The sequence below is a fragment of the Pelobates fuscus genome, chromosome 6, assembly GCF_036172605.1.
Source record: "Pelobates fuscus isolate aPelFus1 chromosome 6, aPelFus1.pri, whole genome shotgun sequence".
In the NCBI taxonomy this organism is placed as follows: domain Eukaryota; kingdom Metazoa; phylum Chordata; class Amphibia; order Anura; family Pelobatidae; genus Pelobates; species Pelobates fuscus.
In genome coordinates this window covers 307,300,455-307,325,866 of record NC_086322.1, presented here as the reverse complement: position 1 = coordinate 307,325,866, position 25,412 = coordinate 307,300,455, and the positions used below count along the sequence as shown (strand labels likewise).

The following is a 25,412-nucleotide window of genomic DNA, read 5'->3' as shown; positions in this document are numbered from 1 at the left end:
AAAGAGAGTTAAAATAAGAAATGGGAGTAGTGTTCAGATCTGTATTCCATCTAAGAACTTTTTTTCCCTCAATACATCGTAAGGCTTTTTTTTTTCTCTATTTAATTTCTGCTAACTGCTGTTGTACATTTTTGAAACTTCCGCAATAGTTGCCATGTTATAGATTAAAATGATGTTCTTTAATATTCAAAAGTAAATGTCGAGTTTGCATTATAAAGGTTTTCTTTAAAAATGTAGATGCGTGCCAAAAGCTAGTAGGGCCTGGAATTAACGAGCATTTTCAGCAGATTCTTGACAACTTTTTTTATTGACTCATAAAAATAAAAAAAATATTTCTTAATCACCTGTGTACCAATGCAACAAACTGCATTAAATTGTGTTTTTATTCTGTGAACCTGATGTGAGAATGTTTACTCCCTTCCTGCTTTTTGAGTTGTGCTGCATAGTGCGTATGCGTAACTACTTAACCCACAAACCCTATGCTGGACAGGGGGTTGTAACATAATCAGATCCCATCAGCTCCTGATTGGTGGGACCTACATAGGTAACTATATCTATGCATAGCAAGGTTTTGGGTCAGTTCAGGTTAGGGTTAACAAAGGTTAACTAGTATTATGGTTAGCGGTTAGCTAGAGTTGGGAATAGAAGCAACGTTTGACTCTAGTCTATGGAGACAGTACCAGGAACCACTTCAAATCACCAAAGTGATCATGGTGTCTAGAGTAAGCCTTTAATCAATACTGTTAAAAAACATGTTTTTATCCAATTTTGTTAGATGTGATTCATGTGTTATGCATACATATAGGACTTCTACAGAAACCAGTCCTTTAAAAAGAACGATGTGTAATATGTATCGGTCCCCTTAAAAGGAAACCGGTAGAAAACTCCAAACGTGCATAAAAGGCCTCAGTCACAAACACAAAACGAATCTCACAAAAAGCTTTGGTCACAAAGGGGTTTTCACAACCTGCAGATCAAAGCAAACAAAGCTTAACAAAACAAGAAAAGGGTATTAATAAATATAATTAAAAACATATAAATATGGGAGTATTGACTGCAAATCCACTTCAGGCTCATTCAATAGAAACCTTTATGGTTCCACATGTTAATGCTTCAATGTTTGGGTTTCTAGATAGGATGAATCCCTCGCCCTGTGTTTGAAGTTTCCGACGTTATTCCTCTGTAAAGATCCATTTGAGTACAACTTACATTAGACAAATGTTTAGCGTATCACAGAAAGCCACAAAAGCATAGATTTCATCAATATTTCACAACAGCCGTGGGGAAATTGTAGATTGCAATGCTGTAGGGCAGCTAATGGAATCACACACTAGGGTTTTGTACATTTAAAATAAAGTAGCTACAGAGATAAAAAAAAATACCCTTCAGTTTGAGAGGAAGAGAATAAAAGTACAGACAAAAAACAAACGTAAAAAAAAAACAACAGAAAGCAATGAAATAAACGTTTAGTCGAGTCAGTCCGATAGCTTATTTAATTATTATTTTCTTCTCGTTTTTTGCAATAATCAAGATAAATATTTAAACGGAAAAAAAAAAAAGGAGGAACAAAACGGATTTTATAGGGATAAATAATTAAGCATGTTTTTTCGTTGAAGAATTTGTAGCTGAAACAATGAAATCCATTTTTCCTGGCTGTTGTTCCAGGCGGACGCTGTGCATGTAGCAATGATCAGATATATAAGCGTGTTCTGATCTGTACAAAGAATAACAGGGTCTGAACTGGCTAAAGGCTTTCACTTCATATAACAATATATACACTGGGCGCTCAAAGCATTCACAGCGGTTTGAAGAACAAAAGACCTGTGGTCATAAGATATTGTATTATTCATATATTGTCTTTAATTGTTATTATAAAACAACTCAGATGTCAAATAACAGCCACCCACAAATCCAATATTTGTGGGTTTTCTATCTTCTATCTTCTTCGCACAATTCTTCTCTAAACAATGAATTGTGGTGGATTGACAATAGAACAGTATAATTTATTCCACTAAAACGAAGCCGAAAAAAATATCCGGCTCAGCTAATTCTACAACTTACCGTATATACTCGAGTATAAGCCGACCCGAATATAAGCCGAGGCCCCTAATTTTTCCCCAAAAAACTGGGAAAACTTATTGACTCGAGTATAAGACTAGGGTGGGAAATGCAGCAGCTACTGGTAAATTTCTAAATAAAATTAGATCCTAAAAAAAATATATTAATTGAATATTTATTTACAGTGTGTGTATAATGAATGCAGTGTGTGCGTATGAGTGCAGCGTGTGTGTGTATGAGTGCAGCGTGTGTGTGTATGAGTGCAGCGTGTGTGTGTATGAGTGCAGCGTGTGTGTATGAGTGCAGCGTGTGTGTGTATGAGTGCAGCGTGTGTATGAGTGCAGTGTGTGTGTGTATGAATGCAGTGTGTGTGTGTGAGTGCAGTGTGTGTGTGTGAGTGCAGTGTGTGTGTGTGAGTGCAGTGTGTGTATGAATGCAGTGTGTGTATGAATGCAGTGTGTGTATGAATGCAGTGTGTGTATGAATGCAGTGTATGAATGCAGTGTGTGCAGGGCCGGTGCAAGGATATTTGCCCCCCCCCCCATATGTCCTGACCTCCCCTCCTCCTCCCTCAGTGGTCCTTACCTCCCCACCCCCGTGTTCCTTCACCCCCCTCCCCCAGTGGTCCTGACTCACCCCTCCCCTAGTGGTCCTTACTTCCCCCTCCCCTCCCCTAGTGGTCCTTACTTCCCCCTCCCCTCCCCTAGTGGTCCTTATCCCCCCCTCCCTCCCCTAGTGGTCCTTATCCCCCCCTCCCTCCCATAGTGGTCCTTATCCCCCTCCCTCCCATAGTGGTCCTTATCCCCCCCCCCTCCCTTCCTCCCATAGTGGCCCTTATCCCCCCCTCCCTCCCATAGTGTTCCTTTTCTCCCCCCCTCCCTCCCATAGTGGTCCTTATCCCCCCCTCCCTTCCATAGTGGTCCTTATCCCCCCCTTCCCTCCCATAGTGGTCCTTATCCCCCCCCCCTCCCTCCCATAGTGGTCCTTATCCCCCCCCTCCCTCCCATAGTGGTCCTTATCCCCCCCTCCCTCCCATAGTGGTCCTTATACCCCCCCCCTCCCACAGTGGTCCTTATACCCCCCCCCCTCCCACAGTGGTCCTTATACCCCCCCCCCCTCCCACAGTGGTCCTTATACCCCCCCCTCCCACAGTGGTCCTTATACCCCCACCTCCCACAGTGGTCCTTATACCCCCCCCCTCCCACAGTGGTCCTTATACCCCCCCCCCCCACAGTGGTCCTTATACCCCCCCCCTCCCACAGTGGTCCTTATACCCCCCCCCCTCCCACAGTGGTCCTTATACCCCCCCCCCACAGTGGTCCTTATACCCCCCCCTCCCACAGTGGTCCTTATACCCCCCCCCCCCTCCCACAGTGGTCCTTATACCCCCTTTTTTTTTTTTTTTTTATTATTATTTCTTATTTTATTTTTTTTTCGTCCCCCCTCCCTGCTTGATATATGGCAGGGAGGGGGGCTCTCCTTCCCTGGTGGTCCAGTGGCAGTTCAGTGGGGGGGAGAGGGGGGCTGGCAGAGCTGTACTTACCTGTTCTGCAGCTCCTGTCAGCTCTCTCCTCCTCTGCGCCGTCCGTGCAGCTCCTTCTATCAGCTCACACTGTAAGTCTCGCGAGAGCCGCGGCTCTCGCGAGACTTACACTGGGAGCTGACCGAGGTGCTGAACGGACGGCGCGGAGGAGGAGAGAGCTGACAGGAGCTGCAGAACAGGTAAGTACAGCTCTGCCAGCCCCCTCTCCCCCGGTCTGTATTATGGCAATGCAAATTGCCATAATACAGACCTTGACTCGAGTATAAGCCGAGTTGGGGTTTTTCAGCCCAAAAAATGGGCTGAAAAACTCGGCTTATACTCGAGTATATACGGTAATTATTTTTACATAGATGTTTTAAATCAGTTGTGAATTTAAAAGAATTCTTTGCTCATTGAATAAGTTCCACAGTAAGTTCATTTTTGACCGAAAGCACCCAAATCATTGACTCATTTAACAGGTGTACTAAAAAACAAACTGGGGGAACTACAGGCAATACACTAAGCAATACACTAAGCAATACACTAAGCAGCGTACACTAAGCAATATGACATAACAGGCATGACTGAAACATGGTGGGATGAGACACATGACTGGGCAGTTAATTTTAATGGGTACACGTTATTTAGGAAGGATAGGAAAAACAAGAAGGGTGGTGGGGTATGTTTGTATGTCAACCATGAGTTAAAGCCAAATCTTAAGCAAATGGAATGCGATGAGGAAAATGTGGAAGCTTTATGGCTAGATATCTGCTTGGGGCAAAAGAACGGACACCAATTATTGGTTGGGATATGTTATAAACCATCTAAGTTTGATATTGATGAGGAAGAACAAATGTTAGATAAAATTGAGAAAGCTACACATCTGGGTAACACGTTAATCATTGGAGATTTCAATTACCCGGGCATAAATTGGGATAGAGGGACTAGTACTTCAGCAAGGGGAATCAGGTTTTTGAATGTGTTAAACGACACCTTCATGTCACAACTGGTACACGCACCAACTAGAAAGGACGCTTGTCTGGATTTCGTTATAACAAACGATCTTTTGACCAACATTCAAGTAGGGAAGCATTTGGGAAATAGTGATCAGACACTATATTCTGATCACTATTTCCTTCAAAATAAACTAAAAACAAACAAAAACACGTGGGGTATACTAAAACATATAATAAAAAAAAAAGGAATTTCAATAAGATTAGGGCAGCTCTACAACCTATTCACTGTCATAATCAACCAACATTTTTTTTAATTACCTAAATTCTAGAAGAATTTGGGAATTGTTTTAGACAACAATATGCAATATCAGGTATTGTCATGTATTAATAGGGACATTAATTCTTGGGATAAAAATATAATTTTGCCTCTTTATAAGTAAGACCACATCTTTGTATTTTGTAATTTTGGGCACCTGTTCTAAAGAATGATATTATGGCACTAGAAATAGTGCAGAGACGGGCTACAAAATTAATAAAAGGAATGGAAGATTTTAGTTCTGAAGAAAGGTTGACAAATTTAAATCAGTTTAGTTTATAAAAATGGCAGCTCCGAGAGAGGTGCTACTGTGACAATCCTCAGTGATCATGCCATGGTCAATAACGTGTTAATTTAATTTAAGGTAACTGTAAGTACCAGATCATTAACGTCCACGGTTCCTATGTCACCCCTATTAGAAGAAACATGGAAATTCATTCTTTAACATTGATCAGGTTCCGAAGAATGCATCTTTGTTATCATCACAGTTAAAACCCCCATAATAGGAGTCATTCAATGAAGTATTGATCACTTTTTGATGACGTTGTTGGTCGCCCTCTTCCCTTAGCATACCTGAATTGTGTCTGGTGCATCTCTCTCCATAGATAATGGTCTGCAATTGTGACAGATCGTCAAGGATCACCATGCATGACATCTAGGTGATCTTGGAGCCCAGAAAGACAGTAGAATTCATGATATAGAGTAATTGTCCCTGCTGGGCTCTATTTAAATTCAGGTTCAGAACAAGTCAGCATTGCTAAAACCTCATTACAAATTACGCCGGAGATTAATGAACGAATCTTTGTCATCACTCTTTTGTTTTGTGATCATGAAGCAAAATCACGCCGTAGAAAAAGTCTTGCTTCCTTTACAAGAATGAATTGTTATTTTCTGCCACTGAGTAAAAAATGACACTTGCAGGCTTTCTTACAATGTGTGTCTGAGGCTGAATTATTGACTGTCAGAAGCAAGTCTACAATTACAGCGTGCACGTGCCAGTACCTTCAAGGGAGATGATCTGACCTTCTCTATCTCTGCCCAGAACAGAAGAGAAAGAATGATGTAGAACAAAGATTCTGTGACAAAATCATAATGATACAGAGCTACTAACTGCCAGGTGATCATCACAGAGCCATGCTAAATGCCGAGATCTTAAAGGGGTAGACCTCTCTGTGGCCAATATCTACAAGTTGGCATCATTTTCACATGGATGTATAAGGTTAACATCTGTTTGAGAAGAGTCTGATTGTTAGCATGTGTTGGTTGGGTTGCAAAGTATCATTGATAGTACAAGAAAAGTAAGTTGTCAAGGTTTAACGGAAAGCTGTTGAAAATATAATAATTTTAGAAAATGTTGAGGGTATAATGCACAATGGCATAATGAGCTACAGGAGATATGTGGTCTTCAAAAAACTTTCAAGTCATATTCTTTCCCATCTTGACTGCTGTAACCTCCACACTACAAACTATTTTCTGATTCTATATATATCTCCAGCTTAAAGGGTTACTTCAACCCAAAAATTGTGTTTTAATAAATGTGCTGTGTGTGCAGATGCCAGACGTCAAATATGCACAGAATTCACATTAGCTAGCACGGAACTTGTGTTCTTGGCTAGCTAATGACACCCCAATGACACTGCCGGGGTGGAGATACACCTTTGGTGGCAGAGGGGTTAAACTCTGCACGTGCATTTCATGTGTTTTGAAATGCAGTACATACAGACTCCAGGCACCATGACCACTCCATGGCACCTGGAGTAAACTAATAAATGTACAACCGGATATCAAGAAGATGAGAATGAAATCCTTTTCTATATTAGCTACGTGCATGTTTGGTTACTGATATCACTTTAGCCCCTTCCCCACCAAATCGTATATATATTATAGCCTGGGCTCATCTCAACTCCTTAATTGCCAGTTGTTGGCAGCTTTTCTCAACATAAACGATATCTGCAAGATACCAGTTTCAGCCATCAATCGAGCACTCACTGTCTGAGAAAGAGTTATGATTTAATATTTATTAATATTACAGCAACTAAGTGGAATCATAAGTTCCAATTCCTAAATCTTAAACTCGAGAAACCTTACGAAGGAGATTCTCATCCAGAGAAGAATCCTCCCCTGATGGAACGAATGGGTTAATCATTGCTGGCGAGTAAATGAAAAGCGACACAGAGGTTAGACCATCATGTCTCGTGTTTCCCCTTTCTAAACGTGTTTGATAGGAATATAATTTCTTTAAAAAACAATATGACCTCATTTGTAAAGCAATATACACGGGGAGCCGGTCAGCTGTTAAATGCATCTGAGCGCTTTGCATTATGATGAAGCTAAACTGGAATTTCAATTATTTCCTGGGCACATTTAAAATTATAATACTTTGCCGGGTTACTGCCGAGGCTCAGCCAAATTACTCAGAAAGTATCATATCCATGGCTGTGAACGGTGTGCGGCTCTCAGATCAGGGACGGCAGATGAAATCATAAAGGAGGCCATGACACCGTGACCTTCACAACGTGCGTTAGTTTTATGATTGTACCATGTGCGGCATTTATCAGACACATTGTTTGATGACGTATACCTATCAGCAACTCCTTCATTAATATTAAATTGTCAGGAATGGGTTAAAAAACTGAGAAATCGGTAAAGCTGGACGCTATCCTACAGCACATCTTCAACCTATAACAACGCATATTTTAAAACAATTAAAAATGTAAATGACTAAAGTACAATAAAAATATTCTATCTATCTCTATCTATCTATCTGTATATCTATCTATCTATCTATCATCTATATATCTATCTATCTGTATATCTATATATCATCTATCATCTGTCTGTCTGTCTGTCTGTCTGTCTGTCTGTCTATCTACCTACCTACCTATCTACCTACCTATCTACCTACCTATCTACCTACCTATCTACCTACCTATCTACCTACCTATCTACCTACCTATCTACCTACCTATCTACCTACCTATCTACCTACCTATCTACCTACCTATCTACCTACCTATCTATCTACCTATCTATCTACCTATCTATCTACCTATCTATCTATCTACCTATCTACCTATCTACCTATCTACCTATCTACCTATCATTATTGCCATTTATATAGCGCCAACAGATTCCGTAGCACTTTACAATATTTTGAGAGGGGGGATTTAACTATAAATAAGACAATTACAAGAAAACTTACAGGAACAATAGGTTGAAGAGGACCCTGCTCACACTTACAGACTATAGGAGGTGGGGTATTAGAAACATTAGGATAGGAAAAATCAAGTAGGAGTGAAGCAGATCTGGAGGAGAGAGCAAAGCACTGTCCTATAGGAGAGAGCAAGAGACAGGTATGTAAGGGAGAGATTACTCTGGGAAGCCATACGCTTTCTTGGAGAAATGGGTATTAAGGCCCTTCTTAAATGATTGAAGACTAGGGGAGAGTATGATGGCAGTAGGCAAGTTATTCCATAGGAGAGGAGCCGCCCGTGAGAGGTCCTGCAAGCGTGAGTTGGCCGTACGGGTGCGAGCAGCGGTCAGGAGGTGGTCGCGGGCAGAGCGGAGGGTACGAGGAGGGGCATACCTCTGGATCAGTGAAGAGATATAATAGGGGCTGGAATTGTTCAGTGCTTTACAGGTATGGGTTAGCACTTTGAATTGACTCCTATAGGATACAGGGAGCCAATGTAAGGACCGGCAGAGGGGTGATGTGTGAGAGGACCGACTAGAGAGGAAAATCAGTCTGGCGGCAGCATTCATTACAGACTGTAGCGGGTCAATACGGCTTTTGGGTAGACCAATTAGGAGAGGGTTACAATAATCCATGTGGGAAATTACTAGAGCATGGACAAGCTCCTTGGTAGCATCTTGCGTAAGAAAGGGGCGGATGCGGGCTATGTTTTTGAGTTGGAACCTACAGGACTTGGCAACAAACTGGATGTGAGACTCAAAGGTGAGACCAGAGTCAAGTATGACGCCAAGACAGTGCGCTTGTAGGGATGGACTTATGTGGATATCACTGACTTGAAGGGAGAGCGAGAGAGGAGGATCAGTATTAGGAGGAGGAAAGACGAGGAGTTCAGCTTTAGAGAGATTGAGTTTCATAAAGTGGGAGGACATCCAGTCAGAGATGGAAGATAGGGAAGCAGTGACACGTTGCAGGACGGCAGGGGAGAGGTCCGGGGAGGAGAGATATATCTGGGTGTCCTCAGCGTACAGGTGGTAGTGGAAACCAAAAGAGGTAATTAGTTTGCCAAGAGAGGCAGTATGAAGAGAAAATAGAAAGGGACCAAGGACAGAGCCTTGGGGGACTCCAACCGAGACAGGACGAGGGGAGGAGGTATCCTTGGAAAAGGAGACACTGAATGAGCGTTGGGAGAGATAGGAGGAAAACCAAGAGAGGACAGAGTTATGGGAATATTTATTTTAGTATTTTAGTATTTATTTTAGTATTTTAGTATTTATTTTAGTTGTTGTAGTATTTATTTTAGTATTTTAGTATTTATTTTAGTTGTTGTAGTATTTATTTTAGTATTTTAGTATTTATTTTAGTTGTTGTAGTATATATTTTAGTATTTTAGTATTTATTTTAGTTGTTGTAGTATTTATTTTAGTATTTTAGTATTTATTTTAGTTGTTGTAGTATTTATTTTAGTATTTTAGTATTTATTTTAGTTGTTGTAGTATATATTTTAGTATTTATTTTAGTTGTTGTAGTATTTATTTTAGTATTTTAGTATTTATTTTAGTTGTTGTAGTATTTATTTTAGTATTTTAGTATTTATTTTAGTTGTTGTAGTATCTTTCTGGTCAATCCGTCACTATTTAAGGTTTTAGTGAGCAAACCCCATCAATTCCCAATCCATAAATATTCTGTATATTCACAGACTTTGTGTTTAAAGAGACTCTCGAGACTCACCATAACGGTATTTTTATTTGTATGAATCCAGGTCCCCTACTGTACTTTGACACGGACTATGTTGGTGCCTGTATTCTACGGCCGTGTTTATAGCAGACAATTCTAAATCAGCCCTCATCAAGTGTAACACACAAAGGTAACTGAAATCCCCATATTTCACCAATCCCCACTCATCCTACTTGCGTTATTAATGCCTGTCAGAACTATTTATCCCAGCAGTACTGACAGCGCCGTATTTGCATTATAAATAAATCAGTAACGCGGTGCTTTAGTAAACCTTCTGCAGTGATTGGAAATACAGATGAAATGAACAAACTACAGGCCCAGCACTTTGCAGCTAACAGAATATACAAATGTTTAATGTCACTGACTGGGGCTTTCTCTAGCAAATCCTGAGATCATGTGATGGATTATACCAGCGACTGCCGTAAATAACACACTGTATCTAACGCATGTAAAAACGTCCTATCAGCACCAGGAATATGGGGCCTTATGTCTGGGGGCTTGGGGGTTCTTGTTGAGTCATTGGCACATTGTAATTTTTGCTTCAGAATTTAGAGGAAGGTGAAACATGGTTCAATTTTAGCTGCATTCAGCACCAAAGAAGAACTACCAATTCTGGAGAGGCCGTGTCCCAGACAGGCATAACAGAACGCACCTACAGTCCGCTGGAAAGGTCACGGTGCCCCTACTACCCTGGCAAATTTGTTCCAAGCAAAAGATAAAAAAACTTGTTACCACTGACTTGTGAAAGGGCTTGTAATAATGTAACTTACTGTAACCTAACCTACACAGTGCGCCTAACGTGTGTGGGAGCCTGGAGTGTCACTTTAATAATATAAACCCACCCAGTATAACTAACTGTAACCTAACCTACACAGTGCACCTAACGTGTGTGGGAGCCTGGAGTGTCACTTTAATAATATAAACCCACCCAGTATAACTTACTGTAACCTAACCTACACAGTGCGCCTAACGTGTGTGGGAGCCTGGAGTGTCCCTTTAATAATATAAACCCACCCAGTATAACTAACTGTAACCTGTAGCGGCACCCCGGTGTAGTAGGGGGTTACGCCGCTGAGAAGGTGTCCTTTCCCCCAAGATGAAGTCAGCTAAAGCATAACAGGTTCCCAGCAAATACGAATCCGCATAATAGCCATCCCCTCCAAGCACGAGATGAGACTCTGTGTTGAGGGTCAAAGTAGGAATAATCTTTATTCTGCAGCTCGGGCTTTTATGCCGTACAACAACTCCTCCCCGTATCCGGAGGAGATAATACATTTACAGTGGGAGTCACACCCACTGTACCGGGCGGAATATTTCACGATTATTACAATGTTTAATAACACACACAATATATAACGAAAATGCACTGTACTACGTGTATTAGGGAACGGAGATCTAAGGGAACAATATACGTGAAAATCCCCTAGATCGGTTGGGCCGTTCGCTAGATGCACGTTTGCACCATTTACTCAGAAACCATATAATATAAATGAAAACTCTCTCTTGGATCTGGTGTCTCTAGTTCGGTACTCTGGATCTGTCGACCAGCATGGGCGTATGTTACCGGTAAGGTTGAAATTTGTCGTGTGGAAAGTTCGGGAATGTTCGGTCATTAGTTCGTGCGGTCAAAATAGAAGCGACCCATTGTTCTCTCCACGTGGCTGCGTGTACCGTACGGATCCAGAAGTACCCAAAATCCACAATAATCCAAGTACAACGGCAATTCTCTGAGATGGTATCTATTACTCCAAAAGGGGTCTGTCACATAACCTAACCTACACAGTGCATCTAATGTGTGTGGGAGCCTGGAGTGTCCCTTTATTAATATAAACCCACCCAGTATAACTAACTGTAACCTAACCTACACAGTGCACCTAACGTGTGTGAGAGCCTGGAGTGTCCATTTATTAATATAAACCCACCCAGTATAACTAACTGTAACCTAACCTACACAGTGCATCTAACGTGTGTGGGAGCCTGGAGTGTCCCTTTATTAATATAAACCCACCCAGTATAACTAACTGCAACCTAACCTACACAGTGCATCTAACGTGTGTGGGAGCCTGGAGTGTCCCTTTATTAATATAAACCCACCCAGTATAACTGTAACCTAACCTACACAGTGCGCCTAACGTGTGTGGGAGCCTGGAGTGTCCCTTTAATAATATAAACCCACCCAGTATAACTGTAACCTAACCTACACAGTGCACCTAACGTGTGTGGGAGCCTGGAGTGTCTCTTTAATAATATAAACCCACCCAGTATAACTAACTGTAACCTAACCTACACAGTGCATCTAACGGGTGTGGGAGCCTGGAGTGTCCCTTTAATAATATAAACCCACCCAGTATAACTGTAACCTAACCTACACAGTGCATCTAACGTGTGTGGGAGCCAGGAGTGTCCCTTTAATAATATAAGCCCACCCAGTATAACTAACTGTAACCTAACCTACACAGTGCATCTAACGGGTGTGGGAGCCTGGAGTGTCCCTTTAATAATATAAACCCACCCAGTATAACTAACTGTAACCTAACCTACACAGTGCATCTAACGTGTGTGGGAGCCTGGAGTGTCTCTTTAATAATATAATCCCACCCAGTATAACTAACTGTAACCTAACCTACACAGTGCATCTAACGTGTGTGGGAGCCTGGAGTGTCCCTTTAATAATATAAGCCCACCCAGTATAACTAACTGTAACCTAACCTACACAGTGCATCTAACGTGTGTGGGAGCCTGGAGTGTGCCTTTAATAATATAAACCCACCCAGTATAACTAACTGTAACCTAACCTACACAGTGCATGTAACGTGTGTGGGAGCCTGGAGTGTGCCTTTAATAATATAAACCCACCCAGTATAACTAACTGTAACCTAACCTACACAGTGCATCTAACGTGTGTGGGAGCCTGGAGTGTGCCTTTAATAATATAAACCCACCCAGTATAACTAACTGTAACCTAACCTACACAGTGCATCTAACGTGTGTGGGAGCCTGGAGTGTGCCTTTAATAATATAAACCCACCCAGTATAACTAACTGTAACCTAACCTACACAGTGCATGTAACGTGTGTGGGAGCCTGGAGTGTCCCTTTAATAATATAAACCCACCCAGTATAACTAACTGTAACCTAACCTACACAGTGCACCTAACGTGTGTGGGAGCCAGGAGTGTCCCTTTAATAATATAAACCCACCCAGTATAACTAACTGTAACCTAACCTACACAGTGCATCTAACGTGTGTGGGAGCCTGGAGTGTCCCTTTAATAATATAAACTCACCCAGTATAACTAACTGTAACCTAACCTACACAGTGCATCTAACGTGTGTGGGAGCCAGGAGTGTCCCTTTAATAATATAATCCCACCCAGTATAAATAACTGTAACCTAACCTACACAGTGCATCTAACGTGTGTGGGAGCCTGGAGTGTCTCTTTAATAATATAATCCCACCCAGTATAACTAACTGTAACCTAACCTACACAGTGCACCTAACGTGTGTGGGAGCCTGGAGTGTCCCTTTAATAATATAAACCCACCCGGTATAACTAACTGTAACCTAACCTACACAGTGCACCTAACGTGTGTGGGAGCCTGGAGTGTCTATTTAATAATATAAACCCATCCAGTATAACTAACTGTAACCTAACCTACACAGTGCACCTAACGTGTGTGGGAGCCTGGAGTGTCCCTTTAATAATATAAACCCACCCAGTATAACTAACTGTAACCTAACCTACACAGTGCATCTAACGTGTGTGGGAGCCAGGAGTGTCCCTTTAATAATATAAGCCCACCCAGTATAACTAACTGTAACCTAACCTACACAGTGCATCTAACGGGTGTGGGAGCCTGGAGTGTCCCTTTAATAATATAAACCCACCCAGTATAACTAACTGTAACCTAACCTACACAGTGCATCTAACGTGTGTGGGAGCCTGGAGTGTCTCTTTAATAATATAAGCCCACCCAGTATAACTAACTGTAACCTAACCTACACAGTGCATCTAACGTGTGTGGGAGCCTGGAGTGTCCCTTTAATAATATAAGCCCACCCAGTATAACTAACTGTAACCTAACCTACACAGTGCATCTAACGTGTGTGGGAGCCTGGAGTGTGCCTTTAATAATATAAACCCACCCAGTATAACTAACTGTAACCTAACCTACACAGTGCATGTAACGTGTGTGGGAGCCTGGAGTGTGCCTTTAATAATATAAACCCACCCAGTATAACTAACTGTAACCTAACCTACACAGTGCATCTAACGTGTGTGGGAGCCTGGAGTGTGCCTTTAATAATATAAACCCACCCAGTATAACTAACTGTAACCTAACCTACACAGTGCATCTAACGTGTGTGGGAGCCTGGAGTGTCCCTTTAATAATATAATCCCACCCAGTATAACTAACTGTAACCTAACCTACACAGTGCACCTAACGTGTGTGGGAGCCTGGAGTGTCCCTCTAATAATATAAACCCACCCAGTATAACTAACTGTAACCTAACCTACACAGTGCATCTAACGTGTGTGGGAGCCTGGAGTGTACCTTTAATAATATAAACCCACCCAGTATAACTAACTGTAACCTAACCTACACAGTGCACCTAACGTGTGTGGGAGCATGGAGTGTCCCTTTAATAATATAAACCCACACAGCATAACTAACTGTAACCTAACCTACACAGTGCATCTAACAAGCTTGGAGTGTCCCTTTAATAATATAAACCCACCCAGTATAACTGTAACCTAACCTACACAGTGCACCTAACGTGTGTGGGAGCCTGGAGTGTCCCTCTAATAATATAAACCCACCCAGTATAACTAACTGTAACCTAACCTACACAGTGCACCTAACGTGTGTGGGAGCCTGGAGTGTCCCTTTAATAATATAAACCCACCCAGTATAACTAACTGTAACCTAACCTACACAGTGCATCTAACGTGTGTGGGAGCCTGGAGTGTCCCTTTAATAATATAAACCCACCCAGTATAACTAACTGTAACCTAACCTACACAGTGCATCTAACAAGCTTGGAGTGTCCCTTTAATAATATAAACCCACCCAGTATAACTGTAACCTAACCTACACAGTGCATCTAACGGGTGTGGGAGCCTGGAGTGTCCCTCTAATAATATAAACCCACCCAGTATAACTAACTGTAACCTAACCTACACAGTGCACCTAACGTGTGTGGGAGCATGGAGTGTCCCTTTAATAATATAAACCCACCCAGCATAACTAACTGTAACCTAACCTACACAGTGCATCTAACGTGTGTGGGAGCCTGGAGTGTCCCTTTAATAATATAAACCCACCCGGTATAACTAACTGTAACCTAACCTACACAGTGCACCTAACGTGTGTGGGAGCCTGGAGTGTCCCTTTAATAATATAAACCCACCCGGTATAACTAACTGTAACCTAACCTACACAGTGCACCTAACGTGTGTGGGAGCCTGGAGTGTCCCTTTAATAATATAAACCCACCCAGTATAACTAACTGCAACCTAACCTACACAGTGCATCTAATGTGTGTGGGAGCCTGGAGTGTCCCTTTAATAATATAAACCCACCCGGTATAACTAACTGTAACCTAACCTACACAGTGCGCCTAACAAGCTTGGAGTGTGTGTCTAAAAGTCTACAAAACAGTTTTCTTTAAAAAGACCCAGACTACTGAATATTATCATTGATCGTAATCTTACCAGAATGATAATTAGCATGAAATAACTAATGCCAATCTTATTGGCTGCATTAGACAATACTATTTTTTTTTTTACCTAATCACACCTGAAGCAGATAAGTGATATTTATTTTCCAAAAAATGTTGAAAATTCCCCCGATGTACTCAGCATCTCTGCATGTTGTTATTGTTGTTAGGTCAGAACTAGATCCATATCTAAACATAAATAATGCTTAATCTTTTCCACTTGCAAAGTTCCCCAAGAGCTTTTTAAATCCCGGTATTGGAATGAAAGTTAAAACTCTGCCGATTTTACCGTAGAACGCGGTCTTTTAGCTAAACAAGAGGCGCGTTACATGTCGCTAAGCCGAGCCAGCAGATCACTCCTTATAAATACAAAGCATTGTGTTCTATGGGGAGATTTGGAATATGACTCAATGTAAAGTTTGTTTGTGATTTGGGAAAAGCAAAAACAGTAACTGATTCACCTTCCTTTAGAAATTCATCAGCGTGTTGAAATTATCCAGAATTCAATTGGGATATTGGCAGTGACATTTCCCTGCTGGAAAGATTGTTAAGGTTACACCAGGAAGGAAACAGCACTTAAAATTATCATTTTGCAGTAAGAATAAAAATGTAAAGTCAAAATAAAAAAATCTGTCCTGCTTTTTTGAAGGTTTACTCCAAGCATTATGAGCAGTATAGCCCGCTGCTGTGGGTATGATCTCGGGAGGACACTGGCCCTGTTTCCCAGTAATGTGGGAAACTGTCTCACCATGGTCCCCACTAGGCTCCGAGGATCCCTATGGACAGTGATGACATCAGAGCAGAGCTTCGGAAGCTGGAAGTCGATCTAACTAGTCATTCATTGGCCAAGAGCGTCAGCTGACTGCTTTCTGTCAATGAATGCAACTCTGTGCGTGGGAATATGAACAAAATTGACTCCGGTCAGCCCGGCCCTCTTGTTCCAGACTGGCATATGATGCCCTAATGAGGCTGCCGGAGATGGAGTTACACCGTTTCCAGCTAGAAAGGGGTTAAACTCTGTAAGTGCAGCATTTCAAAGCGAAACACTGTACATACAGACGCCAGGCACCATGACCACTTTAAATCACTTTCATTTTTTGCAGGTTAGTGGATTTGGAAGCCGGGGGGCCAACCTGATTTATTGCAAATAATGATAAGTACAGACCAGACCAAGTTAGGTAGTTAAAATAACTTTTACCCAGTAAATTAGGTAAAAATTGCAATTTAACATGGAACTATGAACTCGGACCACTGTACTGGACTCCAAGACCGGGGTCATTGTACCCCCTTAGAGAACGGAGTACTATATGGGCAATGATTGTGTGTGTGCTGACTGCTTTCTACTACGGAACAGGAAGTGAGGTATGTTCATCAAAATGGCCTCCCCCAGCATGCAAAATAAAACCATATAGCTGCAAATATCTTGAGTTCTTCCAGTATTTTTTAGACTGTTACAAAACATTGTAAGTTCCTCGATTAAGTATGGCTGTGAAATATATTTTAGTTTTTCGTCAAAAGAGAATAACATTTTTTTTATACACATAGTCTTTTGTAATACGCGACCAAAAAGGAGAAAGTGAGGTTATCTTGTACTCAAGTCACTATATTACGCAAATCTCCCCCCTGCTCCGGAGCTGTGTGCTATGTATAGATCGTTATAAAACCGGGAACTGCAGGGCTAAGGGCCTCACAGGTGCAAAAGAGTACAGCGTACCATTAATCTCTTTGATGCAGAAATGACAGAACAAGACTTGTACTACACAATGTCTCTAGACCATGTCCTCCGGCAAGGAAGAAAAAAAAAATACAATTTGTAAATGCAGGATTATCAGCACATTATATTTGGGAATGTAGAGATGTTTAATTTACAAAAAATAAAAGAGAAAATACATAAAAAAAAAAATACAAAGCACCTTCTTTAATATCCCAGGAGATAATTTACACGATGTGATATTACATAAGGTCGTGTTATTGGTAATAAACTCCGCCGGGTGCATGAAAACAGCATAAAACGCAGCATAAAAATATAATAATATTGTAATACTTGTAATGTTCTAAAAAAATCCGAAAACATTTCATGCTATTTGCATTTATATCAAAATCTACTTTTAGTGCATCAGACTTTCTGATATATCTTAACGATGGTCCCAAAATGCTCATGTTATTGATAGATAGTTAAGGTTTAATTTCTCGAAATCTAATGACGTAAGGCAATACATTTACTCAATCTACCCATTCTTCCTCAAGATTTGTGTTGACCTTTAATTTCTGCTTGTCTTTTTTTTTTGCAAATCAAATTTACCAACTTCGAACGAATAAACAAAATAAAAGTCGAGGATCAGTGGAAACCTTTGCACGCTGTTTTCAGGTACTGACTAAAAAAGTAACCACGAAACGGTGTGCAAAGGGTTAATCGCAGTGAGTGGCAACCCTTCCATATGATTTACAACCACGAGCCCCATTGTGAAACGACTGTTTGATGGATGATCCCAAAAGTCTGAGTCTAACCATAAATCATGTCTCGGAATCATTGACAAAGATAAAGGACAGAAAGGCTGAGCTTTGTCATTGGCATCCATTCTCCCAATAATGTGCATTGACAACTTACAATACAAAACCTTAATTAAAAAAAAAGATCTGGAAGGATGGGATTTTTATATCCGGTTATTTCTTCTGTAAAGGATGCGTAGCTGATGTCCTCATGCCTTTAATTATTTTTTTAAAGAAACTATGATTGTTCACATCAACAAATAGAGAATTTTAAACAGATATGTGAAACATTTATTTATCTAGTCTTATTTTTAATTCTAATTTTCGATGAAGTGACGTGTGCCACCAATTTGTTTTAATCTCTGCAGAGTCTGGACACTGACCCCAAATCGGGATTCTGATTGGTTGAAATACTGCAAACAGGGTTGTTTTGAAATGAATTAGTTACGTTTTCACTGTTTCACTGAATCTCCGCAGTTCCTTCCTCTACAATGCAATGGATCGCAGACCATGCAATGCAATTAAGAACAAAATTCTGGTGTCCGGACAACCTGGTTGGAAAATAACCTTCAACTTTCTTGAATGTATTCTTTTTTCCAACTTGTCTTTTTTGGGATTTCAAGTTTTCCCTTGTGTCACCAAAGCTGGCTGTTTAGTACATCGTTTGCATTCACTCTCACACAATCCAATCAATGGCAACTGAAAATACCATGTCGTTCACTCATTACACATAGAAACACAAGATATTTCAATGAATTGTTCAATATTGATTATATTTAAAGCAGGCGGCTTCGGGAGAGCTGGGAGTAAGGCATTGCCTCGCTCACGCAAGACGATAACTGTGGAGGCTCTTGTGGTCTTGTGGGATACTCTATAGACAATAGCGTTGTACCCTCGTGAAGGTAGAAGAGTACTGCACTGACGGGGGGGGTCCTGGTGTATGGAGTGCTGAAAATAAAACATGGACAGTGCCTGCGGTGACAGCATCAGGAAACTATAACTTAGGTAGCCATGTGCAATCAGTGGTCTTTGCAAAATATGTTATATATTTAGTCTTTAGCTAGATTGATGGTCAGTAGATCAGTTGGCAAAGCAAAGGTCCCTGATTCTGGTTCACACGAGGTTTCACTAAAGTGACCGTCAATGCTTTGTAAGGTGCTAATGGTGTTTACTTGACTACTACTGGCAACATTCAGACAACCAATATGGTCCCTGCCAAGCATTGTTAAATGTGAAAAAAATATTGAATTGGTCAGGACAGCTCTGGCAAGAGCCTTGACCTGGGTCTGCTCTCTAGTACTTTACGGTCCCCATGCTCCCTTTTTAAAGCAGCATGCACGGGGCGTGGAATTGCAGGCATTTTAGAAATAGAACTGGCTGTTACTTCACAACACTGCTACAACGCCAAAGGCAGAAATGGCCAAAGTGTAGGATTCAAGATGTTGAAAAACCACAGCTTCCATAATATCTGGCAAAGCATGATGGGGGATGTGGTTGTACACCACCTGGGGATCTACCGTTTGGCCATCTTAGACCAAGGGGTTCCTTATCCATAAAAAAGCTAATTTTTGTATTTTATTTTCCGCACACCACTGTATCTAACTCCCGTTTAATCATGTCGGCAAGTAATTTTCTTAGAAAAACAGACATTAGTTTTAATTCTTCACAAGTTCCAAAGATCATTTTTGTGTAAAGCTCAAACATAATTTAACTGAATGTATCAAACGAAACATCCGTACTGCATTAAAAAATAATTGAATTGACAGATCGCACTCTCAGCAGCGTGCCAAACTCGACGCCAGGTTGAAGTTGGCAGACTGTTTTGGCGTTTTCTGCACATTTGTTGGCACACATTCGCCAGAGAAGATATGTCCCCTAAAAACCACTCTAGTGCCAAGTACTTCAAAGCTGCATGTCAAAATCAGTGAGAATTTATTATTTAGTATTTTATTTTTAACAGACACAAACAGGAATTACAGAGAAATCATTTCCCTACATGAAAGCTCCTTAATAATAAATAAATGTGACTTTTGATGGGAAAAGGGTGAGTTGAAGCATGTAAATGGCGAGTTATGTACCATTACAAATGAAGTGGATATCTGGAATAGTCTTTCAGCTCTGTTGGTAAAATATAAAAGGAAATGGCAATAAATGTGTATAAACAATAAAGTGATATGTGTCTGATCAAACCTCCGGACTGCAGGATTGAATCCCCACATGGTCAGCTTTGCCCATCACATTTCCAAGGTCAATATAATTAATGGCATGGAGCCTGATAGTAGCCTCTACAGGAAGAATACACATAAATGTCAATGAAAATGTCAGTGTATAATTCCATTACATTAATTACTATAACGATCACTCAATTCCATCCTTCAACGTTTAATGAAATCAAGCACCTAATTAAATGGATTGTCACTCCTTTATATATTTTATAAAATCCCAAACATATACTGCAACAAATGTTTGTAACAAAATATTTCATTTACGGTAGTACGTGTCACAATTACGTGTATCCATAGATTCACGGAATCCCGAGAATTCATTAACGGAATGTAACCGCTGCTCAACTGCCCCGATTTGGGAGAACAGACAGAACCTGGATTCTCAACATCAGTTGCCATTGTTGTGTCCCGATTCTCCTGAATCTTGGAATAAGCACACTTGTAAGCCAGTTCCAGGTATTCTTTTAAAAAACGGAATCACTAGAACACAAGATTTCATTTTATAAGGAATTAATACTTCTCTAAACCTTTGGGCTAATTTTTAAATTCAAATCAAATCAAAGCTAAGAAATACGAAACACTGAGATAGAATCCACTCGGATATTAACACTGAAACACACAGGCGGTCACCTAAAGTGGTACATGGCAGTAGAGGGGTTAGACGTGGCAGTCATGATAAAAGGAACGCAATCTTGGTGACCCTTATTTAAGAAGGCCAAAAAAAAAAGTCTCCCAAAGGGCAGCAGGTAACGGATATAAACAGCCTGTTACACTTTAGATAACGGCTTCGGCCTAGCCAGCACAGCTTGGTAGGTGCAGGATCACACAATACTAATTACATTCCGCTTGGAAATCTTACAACGATAAGCAACAGACATTCTGCTAGAGCGCTGACTGACCCTGGAATGAAAAGACGTCCTTGTGTGACAATGAGACCTAAACGTCTTGACGTAAACTGGTACATGGAGCGTGGGAGATCCGTAACAATAGTGTTAGTGATGCTGCTGGTTTTAGAAAAGCCAAAATCGCTGTATTTATTACATTTTATCCTAGATTTTCTGGTAAGTGATGTCAGAAGATTCTAGTATCTTCTCAATGGAGCGCATTAACTATAACAGTCATTTTTTGACGATTTTAAAAAGGGATTTTAACATTTTAAGGGGAAAAAAACTAAACAAAATTCCTCTAGCTAATCCATTTTCTTTGTCAGCCCCACAGTTTATCAACACCGCTGTATCAGAGCACCCAAACCATAAAAACAAATAATGTAATTATTGTTAATCAGTTAAAATTAATCGAAACAAAGAAAACTTTAGGGCTCAAAAAAACCTAAATTCCATAAAGTTTCAGTAGCACGTCTAAAGGTTCTACTTTTGGAAACTTTTGGGGGGTTCTAGCGAACCTGGATCTCTTGTTACGGTGACGTCACTGGGCTACTAAAGCATGCCTTGCTCAAGGTATTATATTTATTAATATGCGTTGCTGCAGAGAACCTTTAACTTGCAAAATTCTTGGACCATAAATGGCAGTCCACAGATTCTTACACTACAGCAAAAAAAAAATGCAGCTCAGTCTTTTCCTTCCCAACTCCATACAAAGAACACTAGTAAGTTGGGTAATAACAGTTAGAAAACAGAATGCATAGGGAACCTAGAAAAACAATCGAAATGTACGTCTCCTGCTTAAATGATTTGACATTATGACATGAAAGAGCGTCCGCAGTGCTCTCTGGGCCCCCTGTTGGCCCTCCATGCCAGCCAGCCTGTGTATCTGGATGGCACGTTCTATTAACGGTCAGGTATGTAAGCAATGACACAATTTGTCGACACCCCTGCCCTCGTGTGTACGTGACACGGTTAGTAAGTAACATGGTAATGATAAGATGTGCCTCGACATATTGGGAAGCAGAATGATAGCTAACTGAATGCGCACAAAGACATAAACAGTTGTTTTAGTGATGATAAAAACTAAACAATAAAAAACAAACTCAAGTTTGAGCATTCTCTAAAGAAATACATGGATTTAGTTTCCTAAATTGTATATAGACTTCCTGCCACAGATTCACTATGTTAGTTTACCACCTCTGCTGGAAGATAATTACCTGTATCTAACACTCTGTCTGTAACTTAATTTCCACTAGCTAAACGAGATGGAATCGAGAGATATGGCAGCCCATCGATACAACTCTAAATAGGAGGGGCCATCAAACAAACTGCCCTGTGATTATTATACACTGCAAAGCCCAACAAATATTCCATATTTAACTTATTCAAGTGTTTTCATTTATATAGATACACAAGGAAACATCAGTAATAAAATAAAGAAAAATAATACATACTAAAAGAATAATAATTACAAAATGAGTATATTAAGGGTTTGGGCTATGTTTTATATATATGCATCTGGGGGATTAGCTCCCATGGTAGAGCGCTCACTTAGCATGTGAGAGGTAGTGGAATCGATGCCCACATTCTCCATCTCTTCTTTGCTTTTATCTAAGGTGGTAGAGGTTAACACAGTAAAGGAGTTTAAACATGCGTGGGATAGGCATAAGCCTATCCTAACTATAAGATAAGGCCAGGGACTAATGAAAGTATTTAGAAAATTGGGCAGACTAGATGGGCCGGATGGTTCTTATCTGCCGTCACATTCTATGTTTGTTATATGATTCATGTTTAACTGTTTAAACATTTTTAATATTAGTAATTTTACTCCAGCCCTACAATCTTTTTTTCACCTATATATTGTTAGGGGATATAATTCAGCCTCTATGTGATAGGGCAAACAAAAATAAAGTCTGTAGAAAAGTAGTAGTAGTAGTAGTAGTAGATACATTGATTGACCGTACATTGGAGGTAGCAAAGGCTAAGTCTGCAAATGACTTAAAAATGACAGGTCATCATTTGGTGCACTCGTTGCTTGGATTCAAACAGTCCAACTGTCTTTTAAAATGAATTTTCCTTTCTCAATGCAATTTGGGCTGTTTATTAATTAAACTCTGATTTGTGGTGAGTTAACGACTGCTTTATAAAACTGAACCCATTCTCCATATGAATGATTTTTGCTTTCAATATCAGCCATATGGACTCTCTATGTTTTAGCCTATACCGAAATACAAAAGTGACCAATTATGTAACTGTGTTACTTCCATCCTTTTATCAAACCCATAAAAACACCTCCCTCCTTTAACGTACGAGGCCGACCCCCACTCCCCACCATCCTGCTAACACTAACTGTAATGTAACGCTGGGTAGCGATATCCCCAGCATTTACATGGAACTATACTGGAAGCAGAACATATGTGCACACACTGCAAATCGGGGGCTTGGATTGTAGTTGATAGAAGCGATTCTAAGATTGATGGAGAAGAACTGATCTTTCTATTTTTTTTTTTTTCTGGATATACTGAAATCCGAGCTCCGAAATTCAGTATCGGAAGAGTCGCATATTCGCCATTTGTACTGACAGACTGAATGGAAAACACGATTAAGTGGCACTGCTGAACATACTAATTCCTACTATAGGCGGATTCAGACAAAGTCTACACTGCGAAGCCATTATGTATACAGCGCATTCTAAACAGCGAGCAATACACTGGGGAACGCACTAAAATGTGGATATGTAGATGTCAGCCAGGTCTTGAACTAGCAGTAAGGGCTCTTCTTTGAATTGATCAAATTACAAAAAAAAAGCTACTTAGTGGATACATAGGAAACATTGCTGTTGCTAAGAGTTATCGTTCATATTTTATGTTTTCCCAGTGAAAACCACCATTCGTATTACGGAAATCATCTCCCTAAAATTGTTGCCCTTTGAATAAAATTGTTTTTTAAACAGTTGTGCTCATTTTTTTTCCCTGCTCTCCTGACATTCTGCCTTTTTTACCTTAAAAATAATAATACGAGACGCTGACATTTCTTAATGATTGTGGTGTAAAAGGTCTGGTGACGCTCTGCATTTTAGCACGGCAGAGCGTAGTCTCTAAGTAATTATGCTTAGTTTGATATTAACCCATTGGATGCCTGGCAAGTCCGGCCTTTTTGCATGAAGTATATTTAATTTTCTCATCTCTGTGTTAGGGGTGGGAGTTTAAGCTTTTACACTAAAAAGCGAGACTTGAAAGGTCATCATTTTTGCCTCACCCTGGAATTCCAACAAAAATGGCCAAACATTTGCATAACCATTTAAAGAAAATAAGAAAAGGAATTTTTAGACAACTATAATCTAAGAAAATTGGCTTGTTTTATGGGAATGTATGCCAAAGGGGAACTGGGATTCCCGCAAGAAAAAAGTAATTTTACATTTCTACAACAATCATTTAGGCAGAAATGTGTTCAGTAATTGGTTTGGTGGAATTGATTTGAGAAAAATTTAAATAAAAAAAAACAAGACTGGGAAAAGTGTTAACAAGAGTCATTGCTGATCCCACCACCGCCACCAGCGAGTTGGTGTCAGATAGCGGCAGAGTGTAAAGTTACACCCGAGACCAGTTTAGAAAGATGGTTGCTTAAGAATGGCATTGCCGAAAAGCCAGTATGGGATGGGACAATTAGTATATAAGGCAGCACACAGAGAAATCTAGCCAGAGGATACAAGCTGACTAAATATTAGGCTGATTTGTTTTCGATTTGTACTACTCCAATTCACTCAAGTTTCACTAGTTTTCACCGTGCAGAGAAATTAGTTCCCAATTCTGTTCCTTCCCAGAAACTGTAAATTATAACCCTCAACCCATCCTGCCTTTCCCGCACTCTTCAGAAATCATTAAAGGTAAACCGTCATAATTTCTTTGTAGCAGCCAAGAGGTGAGGAGGGAAGGTAAGCTTGTTTGAGCAGGTCCTCCACTACCTATTGTTCCTGTTACATTTCGTTATTGTCTCATTTGGTAAATTCCCCTCTTATTGTACAGCGCTGTGGAATAAGCTGGTGCTATATAAATACCCATAATAATAATATTATTAAGGGGCGCTCTGAATTCTTTGCAGGCTGCAATAACAGTCAGCAATTTTGTTTCCGGTAAAATAGTTTGATACAACTATACTAACTGTATGTGGGCACCCTTGTACAGCGCTACGGAATTTGCTAGCGCTATATAAATAATAAAATAATAATAATAATAATAATTGTGCCCAGACATGGTGTTAAATTTTACATTCTGTCTGTTAACACAATCTACACACAGATATATTTCTTTATT

At 40.4% G+C, this 25,412-nt stretch overlaps 1 protein-coding gene across 1 annotated transcript in view; it reads right to left on the bottom strand.

Annotated features, from left to right (window-relative positions):
- The window catches only part of TSHZ2 (teashirt zinc finger homeobox 2), a 196,563-nt gene that overhangs the window by 4,590 nt on the left and 166,561 nt on the right, over positions 1 to 25,412 (bottom strand). The gene's annotated exons all lie outside the window — the stretch shown is intronic.